This window comes from Trichosurus vulpecula, chromosome 5 (assembly GCF_011100635.1).
Source record: "Trichosurus vulpecula isolate mTriVul1 chromosome 5, mTriVul1.pri, whole genome shotgun sequence".
NCBI lineage: Eukaryota > Metazoa > Chordata > Mammalia > Diprotodontia > Phalangeridae > Trichosurus > Trichosurus vulpecula.
In genome coordinates, this window is record NC_050577.1 from 19,523,063 (window position 1) to 19,538,725 (window position 15,663).

Below are 15,663 nucleotides of genomic sequence, written 5' to 3' on the forward strand. Positions count from 1 at the left end.
GACGGGAAGATGAGACTTGTAGAAAATGAAGTTTAATAGGGTGGGAAGAACTTGGGTTCAAATCCTTCCTGTTGCTTACTATGTGTGAGAATGTGGGCAAGTCACTTCTCTGGTGTCCTCATCTGTATAAATGGGTCTGGACCAATTGTGGCTCTAAATCAGTTCTCCATGAGCTGTGTGTCCTGGGGCCACTGTTTCACCTCGAGGAAATCCAGGGGGTTGAACTAAATGATCTCTGACATTCCTCTAAATCTCCTGATAGTATAAGACATAAAGTAATAGATCACTGGGAATTGTTAAGTCTCGGTTTATGATTTGCATAAGACGAACGTGGGAAAAAGCTCCATCCATTCTGGAGTTCCACTTTCATTACCCCCATTTTTGTCTCCACCGCAACATGGAGGCCCCTCAGACAACTCCTGTCACTGTTACATTAAAAGCTTGAATGCTACAAGTAACTTTATGAAAAGCAGGACAGGCAGAGTGTGACTAGCCATGGAGGCTGGAAATATAGGAATAAGAGTGACACCGAATGGGAGGGAGTGAATGGGTCTTAATCTACATTATTGGCCAGAATACCCATATCAATGAGATCACCGATCCATTGGAATCTACAAATTTTAATCATATAATACTGTTCCTTAATAATAATGAAAAGTACATTGATACTTTCTTATTAGTGATATTCTGAGAAATCTTGAGTTTTCCTTTTTAAGAAATTAATGTCATATGATATCTTTGATAGACTGTCATAATTTATATACAGTAATTGCTCACCTCATAAAGTTACCTTTTGTCAAATGGAGCACTAAGAAGCTTTTTAAAAAAATAGCGTTGTGCTTAAAGACATAATAGTGATTATAGAAAGGTCTGTTGAGAATGAAGTTCCACTGAGCTTAACTTGAGTTTGCTTGATCCAGGCAAACATGGTGATAAACAAGTGAAAACAAGTGCGTTTTCTCCTAGTAGGAAGTGGAACTCACCAGGTCTGCATTCTGACGCTTCTTCCATTGAAATAGGAGCTTTGACTTTGCTATCTTCCTCTGAGTCTGTGTTTGGATCTTCCTTGTCACCATAATGACTTTCTGTAGTCAGTTTTTTCCTTGTTTGCTCATGTTCCCAGCCTATGACTTGATTTTTAACTGTTTCTTAAAGTGGGGCTCTCCTCCAGGGCGGAGGGCCCACGACCCGAGCTTCAGGAGCTTGTGTAGCTGTTTTGAGAGATGCTTCCAGGGACCTGTAAGTTTTCAGTTCTTCCAAGGTGGTATGATCTAAGGAGAGGTGTTTACTACTCTCCTGACCTGTACTTTGGTCTGTGAGCGGCGACAAGAACCATGAGGAGGGACCCCCCTGTACTGTGGCCACAGGCTCTGCTATGCCAGTGCTCCTCCTTGCCCCAGGGCTGCCACTCAGATCTGCGACCTGGATCTGAGTGTGGGCAAAGCCACAGAGTACTGCTGCCACAGTGCTAGCAAAGAGCCCCGGGCCATCTCCTTCTAACCAGCTGTTTGATTCCCTTACTGTCTGTGGGCTGGAAGCCCCGGAAGCAGACACTGTGGCTGGGGCTGGGGCTGTGGCTGCGGCTGAGGGCCAAGGCTGCCCGTTTGGTCCCTCCCAAAGCATGCTGGTGTGGGGCTGTGCAGGTGTGGATGGGGCTTAGCTGGACCAAGCTCCACTCTCACCCTGGCAGACAGCACCTTCCTGCTGGCCTCCTCAGTGGGCCCTGGTATCTGTGGGTGGAGAGGCCCGGAAACAGCCCAGCTGCCAACCATTCAGTGGCCCCAAAGACTGCTCCAGGCTCCCTGGGGCACAGCCTGCACCCAGTGCAACAGGCCTTTCCTGCCGACCTTGTAAGTTGTCTTGGGCTGGAAATTTGTTTCACTCTGTCTTTTCACGGGTTCTGCTGCTCTAGAATTTGTTTAGATGGGCATCTAGGTGGTGCAGTGAGTAGAGCACCCACCCTGGAGTCAGGAGGACCTGAGTTAAAATCTGACCTCAGACACCTGACACACTTACTAGCTGTATGACCTTGGGCAAGTCACTTAACCCCAATTGCCTTCTCTTCTCCCCTCCAGACAAACAAACAAGAAAAAGAATTTGTTTAGAGTCCTTTTTCAAAGGTATTTGGAAGGTTTTGGAGGAGAGCTCAGGCAAGTCCTCACCTTTACTTCTCCATCTTGGCTTTGCTCCCTCCCCCCCTTGAAGTGAAAATTGGCCTCAAATGACCGATCTCAGCTCAACTGTTAAGGGAGTTTTGTTGTTGGATGGTAGCGGTAGTGGCAGCTTGTTATTTAGAGGTATGTGGAATATTCCTTGATGGATCAGCAGAGAAAGGACTTCAATCAATTTTCAGGAGAAAAATACAACAGGTTAACAACCATATAAAAATATTCCAAATCACTAAAAGTAAGAAAAATGCATGTTAAAATAAATTTGAGATTTCATTTCATACCAAATTATCAAAGTTGACAAAAGATGGAAATGTCCAATACTTGATGGGTTTGGGGAAGTCAGGCACACTGCTGCTGGTGGAACATTGTGAATTAATCCAACCATTCTGGAAAACAATTTAGAGTTATGTAAGAAGGATGATTAAGCTGTCCATGCCATTTGACCCCCAAAATCCCACTACGGGGCACATGTACCAAAAAGGTCAATACACAAAGAAAAGCCTCATATATACTCAAATGACAGCACATTTTTAGTAGCAAAAATCTGCAAACAAGGTGGTACTGATTGGGTAATGGATGACCAAATTGTGGTTAAAAAAATTATAATGGAATACTACTGTATCATAAGAAATTACGAATATGAGGAATTTAGTGAAACATGGGAAAATTTGTGTAAATTGATGCAGAGCAAAGGAATTTGATATCCCACCCTCAATCAATTATTCAACCAATCAATAGACATGATTAGGCTTTAAAAGTATGTAAATATGTTTGTCAACCTCCTTTAAACCATTTATCAAGTTGGAACTCCTCTTTAATTGGGTCAAGAGTACAACAGCATGATTGCCCAACCAAATGATCTAATTATGTCCCTTGGGGCCTTAAGTGATGGGTGAAATTCCGGTGGTTCCTGTGGTGGGACACTAGTTAAGTGGCGGAACATTCTAGATTTGGATGCACCTATATCACAAGGCAGCAAGGGCAGTAGGAAGTAAACCTCAAAGAGTTTCCCCCATTTCCCATGTTACTAAAGAGATTATATCAGTTGTGGACATCATATCTGGCCAGGACCAACCAGAACACTCTGAAGACAACATAGATACAGAAAGAGTCACCCAACGGCAGAAGCAATTGCAGAGAGTGTGACCCCTTTCACCAGAGAGGAATACCAACTCTGGACTCAAGAAAGTAACTAGGAGTTGTGCATTTACACTCTGGCCAGCATCTACAGTTAGAACCCATTCTTCCATTGATCTATATGTTCTTGTGAGAGTTTTTTGGGGGGATATCTTGTACTAATCATTGTTACTCTACCACCTAAATAAATACCTTTGCTGGAAAGCTAGTTGATTTCTAATGGCTCATCTAAAGGGAAGTACACCAGTGGGGGCTTTTTCCACTAAGTACTAGAAACTCAGGCCCTCAGGATAATCCCCAGAACCCTGAGGGTATAAGTGGTCAGCTATGCTCTGGGGATCTAGTACTCCACTTCTTGTCTGTTTTCTTGTGAGCATTCACCACCAAGATCTACCCAACTTGCTGGGGATTTTCCTTACTTTCTTTTGACATCTTGAAGATAGCAGTGGGGCCCTCTGGCTGTCTACCAAGTGGCCAGTCCATCTTTTCTTCCTATCATGCCACTACCTGGTGACCTCTGTGACTTCTGTTCTCCTTCAGAGATCCTGGTTGGAGAGATGCCGCTGTGTGCTCCCGCCCACCCTGATTCTCATTTCAATTCATCAGAGGCAGCCCTGTTCCAAAGTGTTGCTGCTATTCAGCAACACCAGTAAAATGTTATTATTGAAAAGACAGGTCTTGCCTTTCATGTAAAGGAAAGCAACATGAAAAGCCCCCAGAATTCAGCGTTTAATCCTGGTTCCAGAGAACTGATGATGAAGCACATTTCCTTCCCCAAGGAGAGAAGGGGTGGACCAAGTCCATGGCATATTGCAAGGGCTGTCAGACTTTGCCCGGTTTGTTTTATTTAGCTGGTTTTCTTTGTTGGGAGACTCCTCTTTGAGGCGGGCAGGGAGTTATTAAGAAGTAAAAGTTGTATAAAGATTAAAAAGCACCAGTAAAATGGGAAAAACCCAACAGCATTGGTGGGGTCCACACCAGGGAACCAGATTTTGCCCAGTGCTGACATCCCTCCTGAGTGTGATTTTAATAAGCGTCTAACCAATGAGCTTGGGTGCTTCAGGACAGCAGGGAACTATTGAGTTCTAGAAGCACGGATTTGGTTGTTTCCATCATAAATAGTTTCTGATTCTCCATCCAAAGGGGCCCCTATAAAAAGAATGCATGCAGGGTATAGGCAAGTAGCATGGGGTAGGGAAATGATCTACCCCTGGGTTTGAAGTCAGAGGTTCTGAGTTTGAATCCTAACTACCATCAGAATGTATTGTATTGTGTTATGGAAATGCTTGTTTTATTCCACAAATTAAAAAAAAAAGACCTAGGTCTGCTGACTCCACTTCCCAGGCCTTGATTTCCTGTGGGGGAAGGGTTGGAGTTTAGATTAGATGCTCATTTTTGGCTCTAAATTCTGTGGGTCCCACTATCCAGTCCAGCACTGTGCATACAGTAGGTGTTTAATAAATACTTGTTGTCTTGAACAGAATTATACAAAGGTGGGGTGGGGGAGAGACAATGTGGACTGCAGAAGCTCATTGAGCCCTGGGTTCTGATTGCCAGCTCAGGCAGAAGTACCTTCTTCTGATAAATGAAAACAACCCAGTTCCCTCTGCAGCTTCTCCAAACTGGAGCTGCAAGCACACTGTGAATATACTTCAAAGCAGTGGGCTCACTCATTCAGTGCTGCCTGCTCAGTTCTTGTGCACAGGGGCTGATTGCTGATGCCAATCACTCAGCTGGCGCTGTCCACCAGGGCCCGGAGCCATCACAGCACGGGGCATGGGCAAAAAACGTCTCTTTTCATCACTTTTCTCCTTCCAACGGTTCTGCTTGGAATCCTCCCAGGATATCAAACCTAGGAAGCCTCAGCCCTCCCAAAGTCTCTGTAGCTAAACAGGAAGTAAAATGTGTCTACTCACTGTAAGATCAGAGGGATCATGGGTGGACAGGGCAGCTGCTCTAGGGGGAGCTGGTTCCACATTCTAGAACCTCAAAATAGGCAGTCGTATGTCTTAGCTGGAGACACCCAAGGGAGCGTGGAGGGGAAGTTAGGGGTGACAAGGGGAAGGATCTTGCAGGAAACACCTGACACTTCCAAGCTCATTCAGCCCTACCTTGGGGCCAAGACCAAAATCTCCAAAGTGGGACAGGAAAAAAATAGACAATCAGTAAGCATTTATTAAGCACCTGCTATGTGCTGGGCACTGTACTAGGTGCTGGGGATTCACCACCCTCGAGGAACTTACATATTGTTGTGTTAGGGCAGGGTGGGGGTGAGCTGCAGGCAGCATGCCCAAATATATGTATAAATGGTATACAAAGATACGTAAATAAATACAGGATAGTTAAATATAAACTAGCTGGGTGGGGAGGGGCAAGCCTTGGCAGTTCAGGGCATCCAGAAAAGATTCCTACTGAAGGATGCATGCACACTGCCTGAGCAGTGTGAGAGAGGGATTCTGTGATGAGGAGGTGAGGAAAGAAGGCATTTCAGGCATCGGGCACAGCCAGGGCAAAGGTTATGGGCAGCCAGGTGGCACAAGGGATAGACAGCACTGAGCCTGGAATCAGGAAGACCCAACTTCAAATCCAGCCTGAGACAGTCACTTGCTGTGGGACCCTGAGTGAGTCACTTAACCTCTGTTGGCTTCAGTTTCTTCATCCGTAAAATGGGGGGTAATAGCCCCCAGCGCCAAGGGTTGTTCGAATCAAATGAGAGCACGATGACAACGTGCTTAGCACAGGACCTGGCCCGGACTAGGTTCTCTATAAATGTTAGCTGTTGTGAGTCTCAAATGAGATGATGTTTGTGAAGTACTTAGCCCAATACCCGGCGTACAGTAAGCACCATAGAAACGCTTATTGTTTTCACCAAGATGGGAAATGAAGTGCTGTGTAGGAGGAAGAATAGAGCCCAGTTTGGCTGGAGTCAGGAGGGAAAGGGCTATGCTTAGGGCTGGTGCCACATGCCTTGGGCACAGTAGGGCTGACAGAACTACCCACGATGGTCCAGGGCAAGGCAGAGGCTTCTCCAGAATGAGAAGCACATTGGATTGGTGGAAGGTCTCCTGGCTCGGTCTTCACTCCCAGCACAAGTCAGCTCCAAGATCAGGATAGCTCCAGGGAGCACCCTGGAACCTGTGACCTTAGAGAGAGGAAACCAATCCCACCCTCCCAGGTATAAAACACCTGTCCCTCTTTAGCTTGCCTTGATGTTAGAGGACCTGGGTTCAAATGGTGCTCTGTCACTTACTTTCTGTGTGACTGTGAACAAGCCACATAACTTTCCTGGGTCTCACTTTCCTCATCTATAAAAACATGAGGTTAGATTCAGTGAACCTTGGGGTCCCTGACTGCTCGAGATCTGTGAGCTCCAAGAAGCTGTAGTATGTGCAGTGACTACACTCTAGTAAAACCAGTTCAGTGGATGAGCCAAACTGGATTGAGAGTAACTGATGAGCTTCAGACTCGTTGGTGAGTTACACGTGAAGAGTTTCCTGAGCAGAATGAGCACATGAGAACAATTTGTTGGTAGAAGCAGGTGCTGTGGAACACTTAGAACTCGGTCAGACATCGAAGACGCCAAAGTCGTGCCCTGCATCCTGGGCCATCACCGGTGGTCTTGACTTTTATTTGCCACTGGACTTTGATGACTCTGGAAGAGTGAGTGGGGCTGACAACATTGTGCAACTCCGCCTCAAACCCAGTTCACAAGCAAGTCAGGACATCACCTATCATCTACTCTTTTGGTATTTTATTATTTAACTATCTTTTTATTTTAATAATTTACCTACCTTGAAATTCCATGGTGATAGGTGAATGATGAAGCAACAGGTGTGGATACACTGGGAGCTGTACTCACAGCCCTGTATGCAGGCAACTCAGGCCATGGGCTCGTCTTCTCACTGAACTGAAGCAGCAGTGGGATTCTGCAGCCCCAGGTGTCTGAGCAGCTTTTTTAAGGACCCTGCTGCTCACCTCCAGGCATGAGAAAGAGACTAGAAAAGTGCCCTAAAAATTATCTGCTTCATCTAATCCTGCCCTGATAGCCACAGTAGGCAGAGATCTCACCCTGTGGTCAAAATTTTTAAAAATGTACAAAAACTTTTGTGAAGATGATTCCACTCACCATTGGTCCAGGGAATGTGCACACACTCACGGACAGTACAAAATTCTGTAGACCCAAAAGATGAACAGCTCATGTTGTGAGAGAACTCAGTAGATATTGAATCCAAATAACAGCCCTGAATGAAACAAGGCTGGCAAAGGCCAGCCTACCGAAGTCAGAGCTGGATACATGCTTTTCTGGAGTGGCCACATTGATGGGAAGCTAGGGTAGGTTTCACAATCAAAACTAACCTAGTCCACAAGCTTGTATGCCCCCCCGCCTCCCGAAGGAGTGAAGGACAGGCTCGTGACAACGTGATGGCCACTTGCAGGAAAGCTCTGTGCCACCATGATCAGTACATATGTTCCCACCATGATGAACCCTAATGAGGTCAAGAAAAAAATGTATGAAGACCTGGAGACCCTCATCATCAATGTGTCGAAAGAGGAGAAGATTATAATTCTGAGTGTCTTTAATGCCAGAACAAGCACACGCTATCAGACATTGTGGGAGTACTTGGGAGGAACGTAGTCAGAAACAGCAACAGCAGTGGTCACTTACTACTGAAGCCTTGTCCATCCCACAACCTTCTCATCCCCAACACTGTCTTCTATTTACATAAATGCAACAAAACTTTGAGGATGCACCCTCACAGCAAACATTGGCATTTGACTATTTTTGACTATGTCATTGTAAGGAGCAGAGACAGACAGGATGTGAGAGTGAGGAAGTCAATGTGTGGTGCAGAGTGCTGGACTGATCATAGACCTATCCATTCCAAACTCAACAATCACATTCAATAAAAGCAGTGCCCCCAAGGCAAGATGACTGCCAGCTGATTAAAGAGCACTCTGGCCAGAATCTTGCCAGCAATGACTAAGAGAGAAAACCCACAGGACAACCTATTTCCTTTCCTTTATAGAGATGGACAGTGGAGGCATTCTTGATCTCCTGGGGGATAAACTCTTGCTATATAAGCCAGAAGATTTTAGTCAGCTTCTAAATGAGCAGGGAGTCCTGGGGAGGAATGGAAAAATCTCTTACTCTCTCTAGGCCTTGGTTTCCTCATCTAGAAATTAAGGGGGTTGGAATAGATAAGCTTGAGAGTCTTTTCGAAAACTAAATTTATTAATCTTCTCTCTGGGTTAGGAACAATGGAGGAATCAGCATCCATTGTGTATGCAAGTTCAAGGAAGCTGAGAATCCATTTCTAACTGAGCTACAGTCATTGATAGTTCCCCATTGCATGCTGGGGGCTCCAAGAAAAGCTTTGTTATTTGTTAGACTGAAATCAAGAGAAGGCATCTTTTAACCTCAATGGGCCTCAGTTTCCTTATCTGTGAGATCCCTTCTACCTCTAAATCCTATGAAAGACCTTTGGGTCATCTGCTAGCTTGGTATATTTCAATGAATGAATGAATGAACAAACAAGTATTTACTGAGTCCTTACTATGTGCCCGAAACTGTGCTCAGTGCTAGGGATACAAATAGCCCTAGCCATCAAGGGACTTCACTTCTAATAGGGAAAAATAGCCCATATAGGGAGGAGTGGCCAGCAGAAAACAGTTGAGTGGTTTCAAAAGATATATGAGACAACATGGCTGCCTGGACAATGCACTAGACTTGGAGCCAGGAGGCTATGAGTTCAAATCCCACTTCAGACACTTTACTAGCTCTGTGACCACAGGCAAATCACTTAACCTCTCTTCCTCAGTTTTCTCAAATGCAAAATGAGAAGTAAGGATTGGTCTCTAAGGTCTCTTCTAGTCCTAAATCTACAGGCCTCTGGTCTCATTAATGTGGAGTCTCCCTTCATCAAAGCAGATTCTGGCCATTTCACACCTCAATAGCCAGTTTCCAAACTTTTATGATGAAAAAACATCCGTCTCTTGGGGACACATGCTTTCGGTCATTGGCTGAATTTTTGTCAAGCTAGAGCTGAGATAGGAGGCACTAGTGAGCCTATCCTTCCTCAAAGCCTATTCCAGCTTGGTGGAATGTACCAGAGAACCCCCCCCCCCCCACATCTGTGTCTGCAGGGTCAATGGAGGAGGAAGGGACCAGTCTTATGATTTTACAAGTATAGAAAATGAGGCTGGTTTGATGGGAGCTGTCCCTTAGCGATCGTAGTAGCCACCAGCGATGTCTTCCTTTCCTGAGTGTTTACAGTCCCTCTGTTTAAGAATCTCTTTTAGCATTTTGCTGGGAATTAATGTCTAGTTCCCTGGGCTGTGGTTTCCGGAACTGATCTCTCTTCCCCTTTCAGAAGTCAGGGCAGCCGTTGCCCATCTCTCGTCTCTTGGCATCCACCACTGTCTTCTCTTAACTTGGTGCATTACCATCCATCATCACCTCTTGACTACAGTGCTCGGCCAATTTAAATGTCTACGAGGATGCTCCGACCCAAGCCAATGGGAATTACAATTTCAGCCAAGCCTGCAGTAGACATAGTATCAGCTGCTTGAAAATGTTTTGTCAATCCATTTAGGCAATTTGCTCCCCAAAAGCAATCTGCTTCACCTGGTGCTTTGTCCTTTGTCAACCCTTGATATTGTTTATGGCCCGGGGAGCCATTATCTTTTAGAGCATTCATTTATTTTTAAAAATTTCGAGTAGATTTCAGTGGCAAACATCAGCTAATGCTTCTCCACTAACAGCAGTAGAAGTGTCCTTTTTTTCCTCCTGGAAATGGAGAAATAAGGTTCCCTGACTCACTCTCAGAGGATGATTGAGGAGGACAGAAGCCATGTTCCTGAGGATTCTCTTGTATGATGTTTCTCCCAGGCCTGCCGTGGTCTAGGGACACCTCCCTCTTACCGCAGTGGCACAGGCTAAGCTTTTCCAAGCAGAGGATATGGGAAAGGCACCAGCTGAGAGGACTGTGCTCCAGGCAGGTCCAGAAGCAATGGGTTGGAAACAGAGAAACAGGGTTAGGTGACCTGATGTAGAAGATAAATAACAAAAGAAAGCAGAGAGACTCAGCAAAGCTGCACCAGCTGCATGCCTTGGGACCAGAGGAACACAGTGTTTGAAGGCCCAGCAATCAAACAAAAAGTATTTATTAAGCACCTATTGTGTTCTAGGCACGAAGGAGACAAAGATCAAAATGACACAGTCCCTTTTTTCCAGAAGCCACTTCAAGAGACACGACCTGGATCAAGTAGAGAGTTCAGGTGAAAGGAAAATGAGGCATATTCGAGCTTCACAAAGAGACTGACAAAATTTGCAGCACTCAGAGTCTTTTTTCCCAGTTACAGGTAAAAACAAATTTTAGCATGGTTTTTAAAAAATTTTGAGTTCCAAATTCTCTTCTTCCCTTCCTTCCCCTTTCATTGAGAAGACAAGCAATTTGATAAAGGTTATACATGTATAGTCATGCAAAACATATTTCCCTACCAGTCATATTGTGAAAGAAAACATAGACCTTCTATTTCCCCAAAAAGCCACGAAGAAAAATAAAGTGAAAAAAAATTCTGCTTCAATGTGCACTCGGACTCTACCAGTTCTTTCTCTGCAGGTGAAGACCATTTTCATCATGGGTCTTTTGGGATTGTCTTAGTTCATTTTATTGCTGAGAACAGGTAAGTCATTCACAGTTGATCATCACCCGGTAGTGTTGTCACTGTATACAATATCGCCCTGGTTCTGCTCACTTCACTTTTCATCAGTCCCTGTAAGCCTTTCCATATTTGTCTGAAACCATCCTACTCATCATTTCTTATAGAACAATAATATTCCATAACAATCATATGCCACAACTTGTTCAGCCATTTCCCAATTGATGGGCATCCCCTCAATTTCCAATTCTTTGCCGCCACAAAAAGAGCTGCTATAAATATTTTTGTACATATAGGTCCTTTTCCATTTTAAAAAGCCTCTTTGAGATACAGACCTAGCAGTGGCATTGCTGGGTCAAAGAGTATGCACAGTTTTATAGTTCTTTTGGCATAGTTCCAAATTGCTCTCCAGAATGGTTGGATCAGTTCACAACTCCACCAACAGTGAATGTGTGTCCCAGTTTTCCCACACCTCCTCCAACATTTATCATTTTCCTTTTTTCATCATATTAGCCAATCTGATACAGGTGAAGTAGTATTTCAAAGTTGTTTTAATTTGTGTTTCTCTAATCAATAGCAATTTAGAGCATTTTTCATGTGACTATAGATAATTTCCATTTCTTCATCTGAAAACTGCCTGTTCATGTCCTTTGACAAATTGGGGAATGATTTGTATTCTTATAAATTTGACTCAAACACTCAGAGTCTTATGGGCATGTATATATTTTATACGCAGATTTAAGAAGTCCCAGCTCATTTCTAACTTCCCCTAAACCAGTTTCAACTTGACAATTCCCTGTAGTCCCCCTCTTCTCCGAGAAAATTATTGTACCTGAATGGGTACCTTGTCCTTCTAGAAAAGGGCACCCTCTGAAGCAGGGGTTCTTACCCTTTTGGGGTATATGTACATGTGTGTATAGGAAGTTGGGGGAGGGAGGAACCCATGACCTCCTCAGGTAACCTATTCTGCTTTGGGGGACCTCTAATTGTTAGAAAGTTTTTCTTTACACTAAGCTTAGATTTATTGCTTTGCAACTTAATTGAGTCATAGTTTTAGAATTTAAAGGTCTTCTTTCCTTTCTTCCTTCCTCCCTCCCTTCCTTCCTCCTTCTTTCCCTTCTTCCTTCTTTCTTCTTCCTTCCTTCTTTCTTCCCTCCCTCCCTCTTTTCTTCCCTCCCTGCATCCTTCCTTCCTTCCTTCCTTCCTTCCTTCCTTCCTTCCTTCCTTCCTTCCTTCCTTCCTTCCTTCCTTCCTTCCTTCCTTCACATTTTACCTCATTACTTCTGGTTCTGCTCTGAGTCCTAACAATCTAATCCCTCTTCTACATGACTGCCTTTCAAGTACATAAAGACCACAATCATGTCCTGTCTGAGAGTCAGAAGATCACTGTATTTAGGGCTGCTATCCTGTATGTCCCATCCTTCTTTTGCCTTTCCTTAGTGCCTGGCATGCAGGAGGAGCTTAACAAATGTTTATTGACTGACTGCTCATTCCTTTCCTTTCTATCCAACCCCTCTGGCACTCTCCTGAGGGTCTGAGATGGAATTTTCTCCTAGAAGACACTCCTAAACTGTCTCCCTTCTTTCTTTGTCTGAGATAAAACACCCCCATGGTACACTTCTATTGCTTTTAGCCTCTTTGGCCAGCATACTTCTGTGGAGATCTCTAAGCAGATGCCATGAAGTAGGGCATCACTGACCACACAGGCTCCTCTTCATGTTCAGCGGAAGAACAAGTAACATGATGAATCAGGTTCAGAAGGATGAGAATGGTCTGTTTCTGCTATTCCTTGGACATGTCTCCAATGTTTCCACCTCCACCTTTGTTATTTCCGAAAAGCTCAAATCTAATGACCCCTAGCCAATAACCAAAAGGTTTAATGCTGAGCTTTTTGTCCTCCCTCCCCTGCAATGCATGCCACTGTTGGCCATATAACCAGCTGATGTGGCAGTGCTTTGGTTCAATTCAAGAACTTTTATCAAGCAGGTGCCAGGCTGTGCTGGGACCTGGAAATACAAAGACAAACCCAGGTTAAGCAGAAGCTAGTCCCAGCCTGGGTGCAGAAGGTTTTAGGTTTGAGGCCATCTGGCCAATCTTAAACAAATCTTCGAAGTAGGTCAGGTCCCCAGAGGGCAGCTCTCAGAGTCTAGGGGTGCCCCTGAGAAGTTGAGAGCATCTTTCTAATGCTATAGATCGCAAGTTTTCACTGATGAACTCCTCCCACCTCTGGCCTTATGATTTTTAGTTGACATTAATTAGCCAGTCAGACTTAATTACCTTTTAGAATTGGGCACTTACTACTCTGGCATATAGTTGGTACAAAATAACCCCTCTGCTCCTCCCCCTGAGGTCAGTGATTCTTTCTCACAAATACATACAGAGGCCAGGGGAAAGTCAACTTAGAGCATGTGGGGCAAAGGGGTAACTCACAGTTACTGCAAGTCCTTTTTAATTCATGATGTTCCCCTTATGAATGATGGAGCTTTTCTATTGGGCTCCTTGTATACAAACTTATGCATGTGCATTTATGTGTATACACACACACGTATGTATGTGTATGCACGTGCATATGTACACACGTGTGTATGTGTATATGTGTCTATGCATATAAACACATGCATACATATGTATATATACACACACATGTATATACATATATATACATATGTGTGTATATATGCACATGTGTGTATATGTGTATATGCACATATATCTGTATTTCAAAACAATTGTTTTTCTTTGTAATATTATATATTTTGTTTTATGTATTAAAAAACATTATTCTGAGAATGCATCCATAGGTTTCACCAGGTTTCACCAAGGGGTCTAAGGCAGATCAAAAGGTGAAGAAGCCCTGTCACAGAGCTTTGACTTTGCTTTTCCTCATTTTATGCAGTCTGTCCTGGGCTCATGAAGCAGATGCTCCTGTCAGCTGTTTGTGGAGATGCTGCTAACATTCCCATGACAAGTCTAAAGTTTCTGGACTTTTCAAAACTCCCAGGGTCCTCTTTTGGCCGAGGGAGGAAGGGAGAAGACTGAAGCCTAAGTCTCTACCGTTAAGCTACTAGATGCTCAAATCCTCCCCTCCCCTCCCCTCCCCCTCCAGTTGCTAACTGATCTGCTAACTTTTAGAAGACTCACTGGTCATGGCCAAGTCTCCTTAGCCTATCAACAAGACATCTCTTGTGGAGCATCAATTCATTTCATCAAATGGCTTTCAATGACTTCCCACACTTTCTAGAGCCCTTGTTTGATTACATTAAGAGTTCTCATTTTATAAAGCTCTCAAGGCTAAGTGAAATAAATTGAATGATTGACTAGTTCAATACCCTTACGCAAAGTGGTTTTGGGAGGGAGGACCCTCGAAACTGGAGGAATAAGAAAGACCTATTGTAGAAGGTGGTGCTTGAGGTGAATGTGAGATAGGAGAGCATGCCAGAGTTTCCAAAGGAATGAGACTGGGCTGAGAGAGTGCCTGGGTTCCTAATACTTGGCTCCTGTGGCAGTACCACTGCTGATCTGGCCATTCTTGCCCCAACAGCAATCCAATGGTGGCTGTGCTGTCAGTATAGACCCATGTGAATGTCTTCTCACAGCCTTGGCAAAACTATCCTTTCTTGTGGGGGATTTGAGGGTGGCACCACTAACTAGGCTGGATGAGGATGAGGGGAGCCGGACAATTTCAGCTCCTTCCCATGAAGGAACCACACCCAGTGGTCGCTCAGTCCATAGTTTTGATGAACTGTTTTTAAAACCTTTGACCATGTCCTTGCTCATTGGTTTCCTGAGATAGCAATTTTTTCCTTATTCAGAAAGCATCAGTAATTAAAGGGGAAGCAATAACCTCTCTGCTGCTTTCTACTCTAAATAACCCATGCTTTATATGCTGTTGATGTGGCTTTATTTCTCTTTAGAGGATGAATATCCTCACTGGTCCCTAGAGGGATGTTCATGGTGGCATGTCCGCCTTCAGATAGATGAAGCACAGTTTAAGGTTAGCTGGGAGGCCTTACAGGGCAAGCCCTATTGTCTTACAATTGGATCTCATGGGCATGAAAAAAAAAGTCAAAGGCCAGCCAAGTGGTTTTAACTGTACAATTGCTCAACAACAATGAAAAGTTCAGTATGTCTTATGGCCAGTAGAGAATGAGTTTGCGGCCTCATAAAAAGGAAAAGGAAAGAGCAGCAAACCCACTCCCAGAGACCACTCTGAGAGGGTTTGAGAATGTTCTGTTGAGAGCCATCACATGCCTGTGCCCCTTCTTAGAGTTTCCTGTTCTGCTGCTTTGAGACTTGTATGACCAAGCAGTGTAGACAAGGAACCACTGAGCAGGATTCTCTATCTGGAAAAAGCAGGTAATTTAACTTAGGGAAGGATTGTGGTGGCTAAAGCAAGAACCTCTTTCAAACTAGAAATAGACTGAAAAAGGAGTGAGATTCTTTCACGATTATGTAGGAATACATGCATAGTTCCTCCTCTATCTTGTGTGTGTGTGTGTGTGTGTGTGTGTGTGTATGTATGTATGTGTGTGTTGTCCATGAAGCTTATGTACATTCACATGGATTGTCTAACTATAGCCAGCAGGGAGGCAGTGATAGATGTCTATGGAATCTCACCAACTCCTCTCCAAATGGGACTGATTCCTGCCTGGAGGGTAGAAGGAGGTTGGGACCATTATACTGGTCATTCTGC